Source organism: Trematomus bernacchii, unplaced genomic scaffold (genome assembly GCF_902827165.1).
Source record: "Trematomus bernacchii unplaced genomic scaffold, fTreBer1.1, whole genome shotgun sequence".
Lineage (NCBI taxonomy): Eukaryota > Metazoa > Chordata > Actinopteri > Perciformes > Nototheniidae > Trematomus > Trematomus bernacchii.
The window spans coordinates 2426736-2442327 of NW_022987851.1; the positions used below are offsets into that span (position 1 = coordinate 2426736).

General features: G+C 41.3%; 1 protein-coding gene across 1 annotated transcript in view; it reads right to left on the reverse strand.

Annotated features, from left to right (window-relative positions):
* sgsm2 (small G protein signaling modulator 2) overlaps positions 1-15592 on the reverse strand; it is a 99114-nt gene that overhangs the window by 43156 nt on the left and 40366 nt on the right.

Here is a 15592-nt window from a genome sequence, read left to right on the forward strand (position 1 = left end):
ACCCGTCTTGTTCACTAGAGCCTGGGACACTTCCTGTGGTGGGGTCCACTGACTTCCTGTACAGATGAATGACTAGAGCTAATCCGGCAATTTCTTGAGTAATGTTTGTCTATGGGCGTGTCATGTGATACTGCATTTAATAATATAAAGTATATATAGATCCTGTTTAATTCCATTTCCATTTCCACAGGATCTAGCAAGCAATTTGCATGGCTTGTTGGCAGAGGTTCACATTCAAGCCACTATGAATTTACAATAAAGCCTTTTCATTTGACTAACACTGATTAGTGACATTACTATGTAACACTCGCGCTTCTATTGGCTAGCGCTGAGCAGACTGGGCTCTGGTTTCAGACAGAGGGTGAAAAGAGCTGCTGCAGCACAGGCAGTATGAGAACAATAAAGAGCTTTGTGAACATTAAAGCATGGAGACATGTCGCAGTGGAGACACAAAATACTGATATGAACCTGAAAATGAGCAGAGTAGGGCCACTTTGGGAACCTCAGAGGGGGAGTTGGTGTGTTTCCAGATCCTTGATGGACTGAAATATAACCCGAATTTTTTAATTCAAAACCTTTTTCCGAGTTGACCTTTTGTCCTGAGAGAGTGGCACTATGGAAGCCTGTGAAATATCCAAAATGGAAAAGTGTCATCCCCTGTTGAGTAATGTGCTCTGTAATTTTTCCTTTGATTTGAAGGCAGATTTTCTTAAAATACACATTTTTACATCCAGATTACTCACATCTGACCAGTCATTGAGCTACAATATCTTCTCCTGGACCAAATGATTGAGGGTGTTAGATCTGCAGTTTCAAATGTGTCATTTGTGTGCAAGCACAAGAGTATAAAGAGAACGTTCAAGTGAATTTAAACCATACACCGTCCTCTGTATCTGCACCGATGTCAACATGTTTCTGTGAATCGTCTCTTGATTTTTCCTCCAGGCTCTCTCAGAGTTTTGCTAATTGACTTGTGTGTGGAGATAATGTTGTTAGGGAACACTTTCCTCTGTATTTTTGTTCTAGGGGAGAGATGACGGCAGCTTATTCAATTAGAAGCAACACAGTCACCTGAAATGTGATTTTCAGGAGTGAGGCCCGATTGTTGGCCGCCTACAAGCCTTTAAATATTTAGAGGGTTGGAGGCAGTATCCGTGTGCAGCTGCTCCCTGAGCGTGCCCTTTTACTCCGCGGGTGCTCGTGTCGCCCATTCGTTACCGGAAAGATAAGACAGTATAAACTTTAATGATCTCTGTGGGGAAATTGGTGTCTGCAGCAGAAAGAGGAAAAATGGTGGGTGGCAATTTCTGTGCAGCAACAGCCAATGTGACCATGATTCGAAAAAGTAACTCTTTGAGGAAATCCGCCTTAAAAAGTATAACGTGAATAACATACATTATGTGCAAAGTGTGCGAAACATTGATATAGGATGTTTTCGAAAAGGAAGAAAAATACCAACTTTATCCTGTACTGTATATACAAAGTGTACAAGACTGAGACACTTTGCCATGCTACAACGCAGGATCTGTTTGGTATTTCGATACATGTTTTGTGTGTGAGACCTATAGTATATTGATTAAAAAAAGAATTATGCCCAGCCCTTTATTACCACAATGGAACAAATAAGCATTTTTATATTAAAATATATAAAAATTGAATAAAAATACACATAAATCACCAGGTTCATTATTTTTCATTATAAGAGTGTTACGCATTTATATTTTCATGATCAGATCGGCACAGAAACATTACCAGTGCTGGTTTGTTTGGGGGACTGAAAAATGATAGTATTAAGGTAATTAACTTGCTGATGTTCATATATCATATGAAGCAACAAGAATAATCACCCAGGGAAATGCATTGACTCGAAAACAGTCTCTTTCAAGCCCCCCCCCCCCCGTCCATTAGCTGTCTCCCTCCCTCTCTGCAATTGCTGCATTAATGTTCAGCCATAATGAGCCTTTTAGGACTGATTCTAAAAGCAACATGTAGCACGATTATTCAAACAAACACAAACAGAGAATCTGCCTCGTACGCATTTATATGTATGTGATTCAATGCGGTTTTATAAGTACAAATAAAATGCTAACCTATTAAATTAAATAATGGGTTTCATGCAAATGGGTATCACAAGAATATAAATAAATAATAACTCTAGAGAAAGCTGCGTGTCTGAGCACCCTGAGCTTTTTCTGCTCGTATTTCCCTCAGTGAGTTGAATCTAGTGGATATTACAGCGGAATATAATGACCGACAACAACATCATTCTCCGTGATGCTGGGAAAACATGCTTTATGAGCGTAATAGTCTGCTTTTATTGCTGCTCCCGGAGCCTTACAGGGAGTGCTTGAGGTTTTAGCTCTAAAAGTCTGTACAGTATATTCACAGCAGCTTTATTCTGGAAGATTAACAGACAGAGAAGCATAATGCCATAGTTCATTATTATAAAGCTGTAATATAAGTCTTAGGGTTTTTTTATAGGGATTAGGGCTTTAAAGTTGTGAGGTTTGCAGACAGTGATAGTCGTGGAGGGAGCATTAATGCATGGTTGTTTCTGTGGAAACACAAGAAGGGAGCGAGCGGCTCTCACCGGGGAGAGGCCTCCTCTCATTCTGCTAATTCATGTTAGGGTGTGTGTGGCTCTAATGACTCATCAAATCTTTTCTATCATGTTCGTTATTGCCTTTATATTGGGTTTGAGGAAAAAACATTTAGAAATATGTGCTTTGTTTTAACATAGTTTCTCACAGGACTGTTACACAACATTCGCATTACAGAATGGATTAGTTTTCGTGTAGCCCATTTGCCCGACTCCAGAGGTCAGGTTCAAGTGAAAACCCAGAATAGCAATCTTCACAGATCTATCACAAAGATATGTCTGCTGCTGGAGGACCCTAGACTCACTATGCCCACCAACACACACCTACACAGCCCACAGTTACACAATTGTATTGATCTCTCGGAAATGGAAGTTTTGATGGATTTTGAATTTGAACGGACGTTACATGGCTGTTTGTATTCTGAAAAAAAGTGTAATTTTTTGTTTGTCCACCAGTACAATTAGGGGCCAGAATGTAGCAGCCAACCTTTATATTAAAGGAGAGGTGTCATGGCCATTTCCACTGATCATAATTCCATTGTTGAGGTATACTAAAATAGATTTATACTGTGCATTTTTCCAAACTCACATTGGTTTCGCATACAGCATCTCTGTAAAGTATGTGTATTCAGCAGTATTCACTCTCTCCACTAAACGGCTCGTTACGGCTCGTTGTAGCTCCAATAGCTCCAGCCCCCACCCTCCCTGTGAGCACAGTGTGCTCTGATTGGTCGGGACGTTGTGAATCGCGCTGAGCTCCGTGGAGGTGTTGTTTCCTTGTTTAGCAAACATAGCCAAACACAGCCAAACTCATCCTGAGCACACACAAACTCACAACCGAAGTAAAAACAATAAGTGTGGCTTGATATTGAGTAAGAAAAAGGTTGATAAACGCTGTGAGAATGGGTCTGCAGAGAGAATTTTGCCGCGATCCCAACTGTCTGTTATCAGCCTGCAGCCAGGGAGGAGAAATCAGCAGAACTGCCTACACTGAGTGTGTGTGTGTGAGGAAGTCCGTCAATCAGCGGGGGCTTAACGTAACGGCTCCACGGATTGGTCCATTTGGTTCCGGGTACCGCTTGACCGTATCGCGTCATAGCTCTGGGCGTGGCTACTGGGTATCCACACGTCACAATGGCCAGGAAGAACATGAGAAAGTTCCAACGAGGCGTTTTGGGGAGGTCTTTTCTGTGTTAGAGTTTTACTCGCTACAGGGTGTACTTTGAGGGTTTTTGACTCTGCAGACCATTTACATGCATAAAAACCTTCATAACACACAAGGGGACGGGTAATAACCGGAGGAATGAGTCCTAAAACCCGAAAATGAGTTCGAATTTTACCATTTCCACTTCCCCTCGTTTCGATGTCAACGTTTTTTAACACGTTTGTGGTTAGAAGCCTTAAATTAGGTATTTTGTTAACACTAGCACAAGAGATGTTCACGTTTTGTACCATAACATAAAATACGCCATTAAATGTCCAAAGCTTCTATGAAACTTTGAAAAATGGCGGTTGCTAACAGGTGAGAAATTATATTACCAAACGACATCATGCCAACATGAGGCGGCCTTTAGCTACGCACGCAGTCATGTGACCATGATATGGTTCATTTTATAACATGCTATAGCGAAATCCAATGGGAAATGGTATTTGTCGAGGGAGCCCTTGTGAGGCTAACTTGGCCTACAACATGTTTTAATCACAGCATTCCTACACACCAACGCTAAGTGTGGTGCTTCTTCCAGTGACAGCAGCTCCATGGAGAAACTTAGAGACAATCCAATGACAACAGGAGAGTGTTTGTACGATAAGACTTCGGAAGTAATTACAAGTAACAATAAGTAAGTACCCAGGTAAGATAATCAGGATACAACAATAAAGGTAACTGTATTCCTTACAGTTCTAATCATTTCATGGCGGATACTTTCTGAAGCACACAAACAGTCACACCTCCACAAGTCCCTGCGCAAAAGCTCTAGATTTAGAATGAATGCAGCCGACATGGTCAACCTTGCACACCGGTACATAGCCTATGTACAGAGCACACAGCATACCCTGCTTATTGTCTGGGGGTCCAAAGCCTTTATGATGATGCCGGAAACCTCATGAACACAAAATTAGATCTAAAAAAAGAGGCTAAAGTGTTGATGAGAAATAAAAAATGTTCTCAATACATTGCTTATTTACGGTATAATACATGTTATGTTTTCAATATATGTTTAGTTATGTATGCGTTTACAGTAGGACCTGGAGTAATCGAGTCCTGCACTCGGATGTGAGTCGGACTCCAGGGCTGATTTTCGTAAATCGACACAGACTCGCGCAGTGATGGACTTGGACTCGTGAATTCTCGCACACGAGGACTCGGAATCCGATAAAGGTTCGACTCGTGCACTGATGGACTCGGACTCGCACATTGACGATCGGACTTAGACTTAGACTCGAGCAAGTTTTGTCTCGAGTCTGGATGTACTCTGCCCCAGGCATGTGCAGCTGAGAGTTCCCGCAACCCCCACTATTCTCAGTAGGGATGGGTATCGATACAGATACTTTTATCGATACTGATACTGCCACATTATATATTCACTTTATTAACTTCTTGTGCTTCAGGATTAATTGAATGGAGTATTTATTTTATTTTGCTATGAATGTCAAATATTGAGCCTTGGTCGGGGATACACCCCTTTTCCAATTTCCCAACAGTTTTTTGACCGCAATAACAAATAATTTCAGTTTATATATAACACTGAGGGATGGCAATGAGATATTGCTAGTTATAAGGGGTCAGAACAATGACTTTGTGTGGTCTTAAAAAAAAAGTGAACATAGACTTGCACATACTTGTCTCCACTTAAAAAATCTAAAGAACTTGTCCTGTGAATCTGGATGGTTGTGCTTTGAAGGAATTTGTGTGGACAAGAAATAAAGCACTAAGCATTTTAGAGGTAGTGGCAGGTGCATCTGGAGCTGTCTCCACTGAGATCATTAGCAGATCTAATGAAGTCAAAGCTAATTAGTTAGCGCTGCTTGTCTCCCTTCCTGTCTGTTGGACAAACTCAGGAGCCTGTTTCTGCTGCTGTCAGTGTCTCACTGTCACCTCTCACAATAGTCCAGCTCCTGTCCCTTCAATGTCTAGGAAAAGTCTGTTCTGTCTAACGCATCACTGCAGATGTTTGTCTGAACACTCAGGTCTGACTTACCGTGGATGGCAGAAAGACACTTCTTCCTCCGAACTTCTAAAGGTTTTGTTAGGGAGTACTGCAAATAACTTACATTTTGCGAGTCAATAAAAGCCCAACATTGAAAGTGTTTGATGTAGCAACCATTATCTAAAATGTTTGAGGGCAAAACATTAAACAGGTCAGTAATTTATGAGAATGAATAACCTCTTTATTGATCATGACATCTCTTGGTACACATACAGAACACTAGTCATATGTAGCTGCATGTATGTTCCAGCTATGATTGATGGCTTTAATATTCATGGAAACCTCAGGCCCTACAAGTCTCTACAGTAAATGTGACATCATTGTGCATTACTGTTCACATGTAACTGTTGAGTGATCGTCTCATGTTGGATTTGTTGCTTTCATACCTTTATGCATCAGGAAAAATAAACCCTATAATCTATCATTATTGATACAACCAGGAAGTAAGAATGTAGCTCATACTTTTGATTGTAAACTTTGTTCTGGTTGATAACTATCCCATAACATAATTATAACACAGCTAAGTTTAATACTCAAATCTTATTGGTCAATTTGGACATCCCAGAGGTTGTTAATTTTCGCTAACAGAGGAGAATGGACCGTTGCTAAGAAGGATCAAGGGACTATGTGCAGTCAGCACCAGTGGAACGGACATTTGTTTCCTCAGCAGAAGCAATGTGATAATTTGTGATCTATATAGTGAGCCAAGTCGTTGGTTTATTTAGTATGTAGCCAAGTAATAAACTGGATTATAGGCAGAGAGGCGGTCATCATAAAAAAAGAACTGACAGGGTGATCAGGATCCCGCCTCGCTGCATATTATTCCTAACGTACTGTACACATTCCTCTGAGTAAAGACCTCAAACCCACAGAAGCTTTAAAAAGAGGGCGATCTTTTCAAAGCCTTGAAGTCAATAGTTCTGAAAGTGATTACTGAGTGAACTGCAAAATCTCTTTTGGCTGTAAAATGGTTGGATTTAGGCTTAGAGCAGATACAAATGAAAGCTTTCATTTGCAGAGTAGGGTCGGACCGTCCCTCAGCCTCTTCAGCCAGATAATCTTACACCAGCCAATTTACTACCCAAAGTTATGTTATATTCCAAAACCGCAAAGAATAAGCATGATAGTGCATTCAAATGTCTTTTGTCTTATGTAATCAACTCTATCAATGGAGAAAATAACTTACTCTCCGACAATATACATATTGGGATGAATGGGATTGTTATAAATGTCTAGGATCTTAACAGTGGGTGTTTCTCAATGTCGAGTACGCTTGCTTGGAAGCACATGTCTTCCGAGTCACTTGCTTCAGAAGCGAGGCAAGAATACTTCCTGGCATTCGGAAAACGAAGAGTGCAGGTGTGCGTCATATGAGAGGCCCCGCCTTACATTTTCCGCCACAGATTTGGGGAAATTGGTCCGTGCACAAAGCATTGTGGGGATTTTAAGACCGCGGAGTCTACACATGTGCAGCCTCGAGATTTCTCGCTACGAAGTACGCCGGGCTCGGTAGAATTCCAAGTATGCTGGAGATTGGAACAGTCCTTCGGCGGCACTCGATGACGTAGTATGCTTGAAATAGTGGCTCTGGAGCAGCTTTACTCGACATTGAGAAACACTCACAGTCTTCATTTTCTCTGATCTCTTTTATACCCTTTGTGAACTCTACGTGTGCTATTATTTTTATTTTTTACTTTAATTGATAGTGTGTTTAATGTTGCCTATTATGCTTTTTGGGGGTTTCCCTTTCCTGTAGTGTTTTATAGGTTTTTGTGCATGTAAATGGTCTGCAAAGGCTAAAATCCCTGTGTTCCCTCCAGAGGGAGTTTCTCTCCCACACACTCCCCCCCCCCCCTCCTCCCTGATACACCTCCATTGGACTACTTTGTTTACGTCTGAAACACAATTACATCACTATGTAATACCTGCACTGCAATTGACTAGCGCTCCAACACATTAGCTCTACTAAGACACGTCACAGTAGAGGCACAGAATACACATATGAAGCTGAACATGAGCATAACAGGGCCCCTTTTTAGAACTGGCATTGTATTGTTGGTTGAGAAGTTTCAAATATAGACCTATCACATGCTTTGACTTGGAACATTACCTGACATAACTCTACTCCGGACTATTTTTATCCATTTCCAAGCGTCTGTCTGACTTTATGAGTCATGCTTCCGCTCCTGATCTAAGCGCAGATAAACAAAGAAAAAGGAGAGATAGAAGAGGACATGGATAAGAGAGTCCGGAGACAGATGGAGTACATTGCAATAGGAAATAAACAACATGGAGGAGTGACAAAAAAACAAGAGAGATGATATTGTTTTTAGCAGAGAGGATGGGAAACTCTCACCCTTTCCTCCCACTGCCCACTCCCACAAGGGAATCACAAAGTCTGCTGCTGTGTTTTTGCAGAAATGTATGCAAGCATTCTGTTCAAAAACCTCAAGTTCTGGCCTACAGGAAGCAAATCCAAGCGACACGATAACTTTTAAAAAGAGGCCATAACCCAAACTTGAATTCATAAGCAATAGAACACACCTTTAAATCCAATACACAAAGGGATTTTGCAATCCGTTAGAAGATATAGAAGCCTTTCAATCCTGTATAGGAGTCCAAATGAAATCCTGCCTAGAATACACTATAAAACAAACTGACTACGATATATTTAATGCCGCTCTAGGCAACTTTTTATATCCAAACTCCAGAGAGAGGAAAAAGATAAATGTGAATTTCATACCCAGAAATCCTGTGAGGTAAAATTGATCAGCCATAGAGAGCAGGCTCACATTTACCACCCTCTATTTCATTTAAACTCTTCCTCTAGGCACAGACTTCCCATCAGTGATCCCGCTATAATCTATTTAGGCAAACAGGGGACATGATGGTTATGTCTGTTTTCGCTCTCACTGCGCCTTTTTTGTGATTTCTTTGATGAAAACACAGCACAGCTCTAATGACCAATCTAACCTGAGTCATAAATGTGTCGGTGATTCTTCTTAATGTCAGTTTCCATTAGCCAGAGGCTGCTATCTACCTTAAAGGATGATACAAATCCTTTTGGTGGGAAGCTGGGATGTCATTTATTTCTCCCATATCGCATTTAGGAATAACTCTCTTCACACAGCGAGGAATGATGAAACCTTGAAGACGTTTAATCCAGGCTGAAGACTATTCATTTAGCATGTACCTTTCATTAAATCAAATAACTGTTCTTATCTTACGATGCACTGTCACTTTTATTCAGGTGTTTTTTTACTTGTCTTTTATTTGTATTATTGGCTATTTTAAGTATTTTTAAATGTGTTTTAATGTAAATGTATAATGTGTATCTGTTGCACTTTATCTTAATGCTTTTAAGGAGGACATATTATTCAAATTTTCCTGCGACATGTCTCCATGCTTTAATGGCTCTGTTGTGATTGGTCAACAAGTTAGAGTTGTCCTGCCCCTTGACCTATCAAGTATAATGTGTTGGAGCAGTGCTAGCTAATAGAAGCGTGAGTGTTACATGATGATATCATTATGTTACCAAAATCCCTTCACCTTGTATTTGCATATGCATATGTCTGTATGTATATGGATCAAAATGGTTATTATTGATAGATTGACTTAGAGATGGCTATGTGGCTGGGAGGGAGTGCGTCGTCTTTCAACCAGAAGGTTGTGGGTTCAATCCCAGCCCATGCAACATGTCAATGTAAGATACCCATGGCCAAAGGTGCGTGAATGTGTGTGATTGTTATTTCCCTAGAGCAACTCTGTATGAATGAGGTGTGAATGGGTGAATGACTTGTTGTATGTGAAGCGCTTTGAGGGCTCGAAAATACCTGATAAAGCGCTATATAAGTCAAGTCCATTATCTATATAACATGTGATGTGAGTACTTATTTCATTTGTAATCTTTCATGTTTAAAAAGAAAATGTATTAGAGAGGATAACACGTCTGGCCTGATGTTTTCCTGAATATCCCAGTATAAAGAGAACCACAAAAAGGAAAGAAGAAATAAATGTCAAACGCTGATATTTGCTTTTTGAGGATGAGTACCAAGACAAAGAAATCAACAGCAGTGTTGACAGTGTCGGGCGGGCAGCACTCTGCAGTATCTGCTGGACGCAGGTGTGTATGGAGTGTGTGTGGAGTGTGTTTTGGCGAAGCTGCATGAGGATCAGCTCGGGTGGATTTAGTGTAAATTGACTCAGTCTCTCGAGGTTTCTGCCTCGGACGCCTTTTCCTTCTCTCTTGCGTGGGATGGGAGGATGTTTGGAGGGAGGGAGCAGATATGGTCAAGGGGTCAGCAAGCCAGGGTTGGCATGGCGACCGATCTGCATCTGCTTTCTGTTGCCATTGGAAATGAACTGTTGCGGCAGCTGCTGTGTGCGGAGCTTCAGCCTTAGCAGTTTAGCTTCGCCTGTCTGCAGATCGCCGAGTGGCAACCTTGGCTGTTTGAGCTGCGATGGAAGCTCTTCAGAGCGGCAGGTGCAGCGTCTGCTATGACTAAGACTGCAGTGCTCCAGCCCTGGCGGCATGAGACAGCGGATATAGGAGGGATTAGAAGGTTCAGGGCAGGGCTTAGTAAAATGTAATTATAACTGAGTTGAGTCAGAATGGAAATAAAGGGCAAGGGAATACACACAAAGGGAAAGAAAGTGCTGGGCTTAATACATACAGTCAAATACACAAATAAACTAACTAAGACAGAGCTGTACATTTGTGCGAGTGTTACATAGTGATGTCAAATATGTCACGGAAGTAAACAAAGGAGTCCAATGCAGGTGTTTCAGGCAGGGGGGGTGGGAGAGAAACTCCCTCCGGAGGAAACTTTGGGATTTTAGCCCTATTTAGACAAACGGTCTGTGTGGAAAGTAAACCATTAGCTATATCCACTGACGACTGACAATGCACAAACACCTATATAACACACTACAGGAAATGTAAAGCCCAAAAAGCAGAACAGGTCCCCTTTAATAAAGTATATCTAATCTAATATGACAAACCCATTCACTCCTTACTGTCCTTTTATCTTTCAGAACATTTCTCAAACACATGCATGCTGCACACAAACATGTTTCTAATGGATGTCCTCTGTATGAACAGTCATCCCATCGTCAGGCCTTTTATCTCTCAAACACACACACTTTCTCTCTAGTACGCGTGTGTGTTTCAGCATTATCGCCTCGTGATTCACACCTCGTCTTTACACCTCTTCCTCCACTCTCTCACGCTTCCTCTGCTCACCTTGTGACTTCCAACACCTCCTCTTTCTGTCCGTGCTTCTCTTTTCGTGTTCACTTATTACTGTGTGGTGTTTAGATTCTATAAGTGGTTCTGATGCAAGATGAAGTAACCATGCAGCCTCCCAAAGAAATCCCAATGCGATTCATGGAGTGCTTATCTCTTGCAGAAATGACTTCTTTAGTCCAGATGAAGACAAAATGAGGCTTTATCAAGGAGATTTTTTCCAAAACAGTATTTTAGATTCTGAGCTTCCACAAACTGTGTTTTCTTGCTCAGGGCTATAGACACAAAGAGAGACTTTCACCAACACTTTTTTTACACAGACTTTCCCTGTTACCTTTAAAAGTACAAATATACATTTTAGATGTGAAGATTAAGGCACATTTTATTGTTATTGTTATGAAATCTGAATCTGCTATGAAACCACTATAAAATGTAAATTAAGTAGCAGTACCATTTTAATCTAATCTAAATTAACTGCACACAGTAAGTAGTATTCAGTAAAGTTGCATTATATGTTGGAGAAAATGAGTTAGAACTTTGTTGGATGCTTAAGGAAATTGTGAAGTGTGGGGAAATATATATGTCAAATAACATTTCAAAAAGGGATTAGCTACCGTTTACAGAATTGAGCTTGCACCAAACACACGTTATGAATGGGCACGGGAATACTTTTTATTTACTGTCTTTCATTAAGCATGACTAAGAGTAAGGAGCTGCTGTAATCCATCAGCTGTCAGACGATTCTTCACCTCACATCCACTGAATGAATAGCTTCCAGCGGTGCCACCGCAGCAGCAGGCTGGCATTTTTCATAGCAGTCCTTCTCCTAACTGGCATGGTGTCACATTACAGTGAATCAATGGTTTCGCTGAGAGAAGACAGATGAGCTCATTATGTGAGTGGAGCACTAATCATGGTGATTGTCAGAGAGTTTGGGGTTGATTAAGCTCTGGGGCTGTCTGTTTCCGTACGCATGTGTCTTCACACCGTGGAACCAAAACAGCCAACAATACATGAATATCAAGTTTGTGCTGAGGATACTTGATATTCAGCAGTAGCTGTTGGCGCGCTGCTTCCTGAACTAAGTGTTTGTGATGTGTGAGATGTGATGGTGGAGACGGTTTGACGTCACAGTGCTCTTCGTGGAAGCAGCTGGGGGCAGACAATGGTGTCTGTGCTCAGGTGTCACAGTGGGAACATTTTCACACAACTTCTCCCTCAATATATCCAAATGTTACCAATGTGTAAATGTCTTGAGAGTTCCTTGAGGATAACACTCTCTGTTTAAAGGAAAAACATGCATTTCTACATTTCAATAACTTTGAAAGAAATGTAAAACTGTAAACTAAATGTGTGAGTTTTTAAACTCTGAGTACATCCCATATTTTAAACGGAGGTCGGTTGAAAACTAGATGATCCTCCTCGAATAAGATGGTGGTTTGATGCCGAGTCCCAAGGAAGATCGCTAACCGTTGAAGCAAATTTTCGTACGGTGGTACTTCACCCACGTTCCACTCCGTGATGTCATTTGGCCCAAAATTACTTTTTACCATTGACTTTCATTGTGATAGAGACGTCTGTAAATCAGTCTTATAATGTCTCTTAGCTGTATAAACCCCCCAGTACGAAATAAATGTCCTTATTTAAATCATTAGGGTCTAAAAGTTGTGAAATGCGCAAAAAGCTGAATCCTAAATTATTTTTCGTCTCCATTAGTTTGACTGAGCCGATAGAGAGGCGAAGTCCCTCCCTTTCCGGGGGACCGCCATGGGACCTTATTTTGGGGAAATTATGTATTGAAGTTAATGACGAGAGAAAGATTATCTTTCGATCCCGTTTGAATTGTGCCACGAATTACACATATGATGTTTGTCAATTTAAAAGATAATTTTGCAAGTCACATTTTTTGTGTGTCGTAAAACTGTGAAGTAACACTTTTTTTTGTGTGAAACCGCTCAATGAACTACCTCTCCCGTTTCACACCACACACCAAGACGGCCGTCACGTTGGCACATTTCACTTCTTTCTTTCAGAATGAGGCAAAAAGTATTAAAAGAGGTGAAAATCACTACAAGTCTGGGCATGTTGAGAGCTGTACATACACACAAGGGGAGTAATGGCGCGTTTCCACTACAGCGCGGAGCACGGTTTAAGAGGGCTGTGACGTCAGCGGCCCGTTTTTGGTTGCGTTTCCACTTGGCCTAGTACCGGCCGGCGGGTCCTAATTCACAGTTTTTCTGGCCTCATAAAATCGTGGGTCTAGGGCCAGAGACAACGAGGCTGAGTCGGGCTGAGTATGCTAAACTAGAGAGAGCATCGCTGGCAAGGGGGCTACAACTACAACAAGATGGACATATTTGACCGTGATTTAATTGTAATACACGTTTCAAAATGATGCCGAAGTAACAACATACTGATACCGGTTAGTAAAAACCATGAATTAATGCTTTGACAAGTCTGCAGACAGACGGCAGGCGAAAAACCTTTTAAAATGCGTGTTTTCTAAATGGAGATTGGCTAAGCTAACGCAGTATATGCTCCGACCGTCCACACTCACAACAACGGCCTATACAGACATAAATAAAGCAGCGACTGTATTCACCATGACACAGGCAGTCTGTGGTTTGTACTTGTTTAACTTTTGTCTAGTTTCTGAACAGATATGAGGAGCTGTGAGCTCTGAGTGCTAACAGCTAACGGCTGTGTTGTTTTTCTGGGGTTCTCATTGAAGATGACGTCACGGCTCCGCCTACACTGCGTTACTATAGATACTACCCCAGTTCCTAAACTGTAATGGAAATGCGCCATAAAGTGAGCCAGTCCTAACGAGGCCCAGCCATACCGAGCGAGGCCGAGCGAGGCCGAGCGAGGCCGTGTAGTGGAAATGCGCCATTAGTTGGTTCCGTAAGAGCCAGCATGCGGGACCGGGATTCTGGGATTTGTAGTCTTTCTAGTTGCGTATTTTTCATAGTCTTATATTTCAACAGTTTTACGACAAACTGTGACTTTTTTGACATGGAAATTATTTTTTAAGATTGACAAACATCATATGTGTAATTCATGGCACAATTCAAACGGGATCGAGAGATACGTTTTCTCTCTCCATTGACTTCAATACATACTTTTTCCGAAATAAGGTCCCATGAGGTCCACCGGAAAGGGAGAGACTTCGCCTCTCTATAACGGGACATTGGAGGAGGGGCTTAAGGGACACTCAAGTGCGCATGGTCTATGGGCCCAGATCCGGTAACTTTTTGAATCTACTGTTGCTCCATTGTGGCTTCATGAGCCACTGAGGAACTCTCATAGGGATGAATAGGGGCCCGACACTGTATCCAGTTCACTTTGTGTACATCCATGGGTTGATCCCTAACATGTCAAAAAAAATAAATAAATCAAAATCAGGTTTTATTTATATAGCACATTTAAAAGCGATTTTTGGTCGAGCCAAAGTGCTGTACATGTAATAAAAACACATTACTACTTATGTCAATGCTTCTTCTTCTTTTATTCTTGTTAGTAAGAGGCGGTTGGCAATCCAAACATTTTATTACCACATTCTACTGGATTCATAATATAAATACATTCTCCAAAATCCCCTATTATAAAGTTGTTATGGGGGACATGCTGATGCATCCTTGGGGCCAACGGTGTGTGAGAGTGTATGAATGTAAGTCTCCCTGGGTGGGTGCACCTTGCATAGCAGCCTCTGTCTCTGCATTAATGTGTGTGAAAGCTGACTTGTTAACAACTTGTCACAAAGATTGGAAAAGCACTTTATAAATGCTGTCCATTTACTGTCAGTTAATTCTGGTCCCAGTCTACAGTGTTCATTACAAGGGTTGGCCTTTTTCTAGAAGAAAGGTCATTTTGTAGTATCGCTGCAGACCTCTGAATCAATAACTAATTTGCTAAATTGACAGTTGATATTTACCTTAAGGAAAGACAACTCTTAAATTGACATTTTAAAATGATGTCTGACGGACGAATTGGCTAGGGCATAACAAAACTCAATAACTTCCCTTTCCAAACACAAATCAGCAAACATGATATCAGGCTGAAGGAAAGGAGTTAAACAAGATGTTAACTCACTCCCATTATAATGCTAGTAATTACTGTATGTCCCTTGGATAATAACAACAATATGAAAAATCCAAGTTGAGTACGGCCACAAAATGCAATGCAACATTCATTTTAGTCAACCCATCCAGGGAACATAAAACATATTCAATTTGGAATCAACTCTTGGTAGTTCCTGACCACCACAGAAGAAGAAGTTTAATGCTGGGTAGACGCTACCATTCTGAACTCAGCTGTGTTTATTTTTTCCACAATGAACGAGCTCCCTCCCCCTTGCTGCTATTCCGATTTGTCGATATCGCTTTTGACGTCATGGTGTCACAAATGACAATAGTGCAGCACGACTGCAGTGACGCTGACCAAAAACAGAGGAGAAAGTGACACTGAAGTCTTGTACCACCACCAACATTATGTGTTTCAGACATCAGGGGTCTGTGAGCACCGCACCTGATTTTGTGG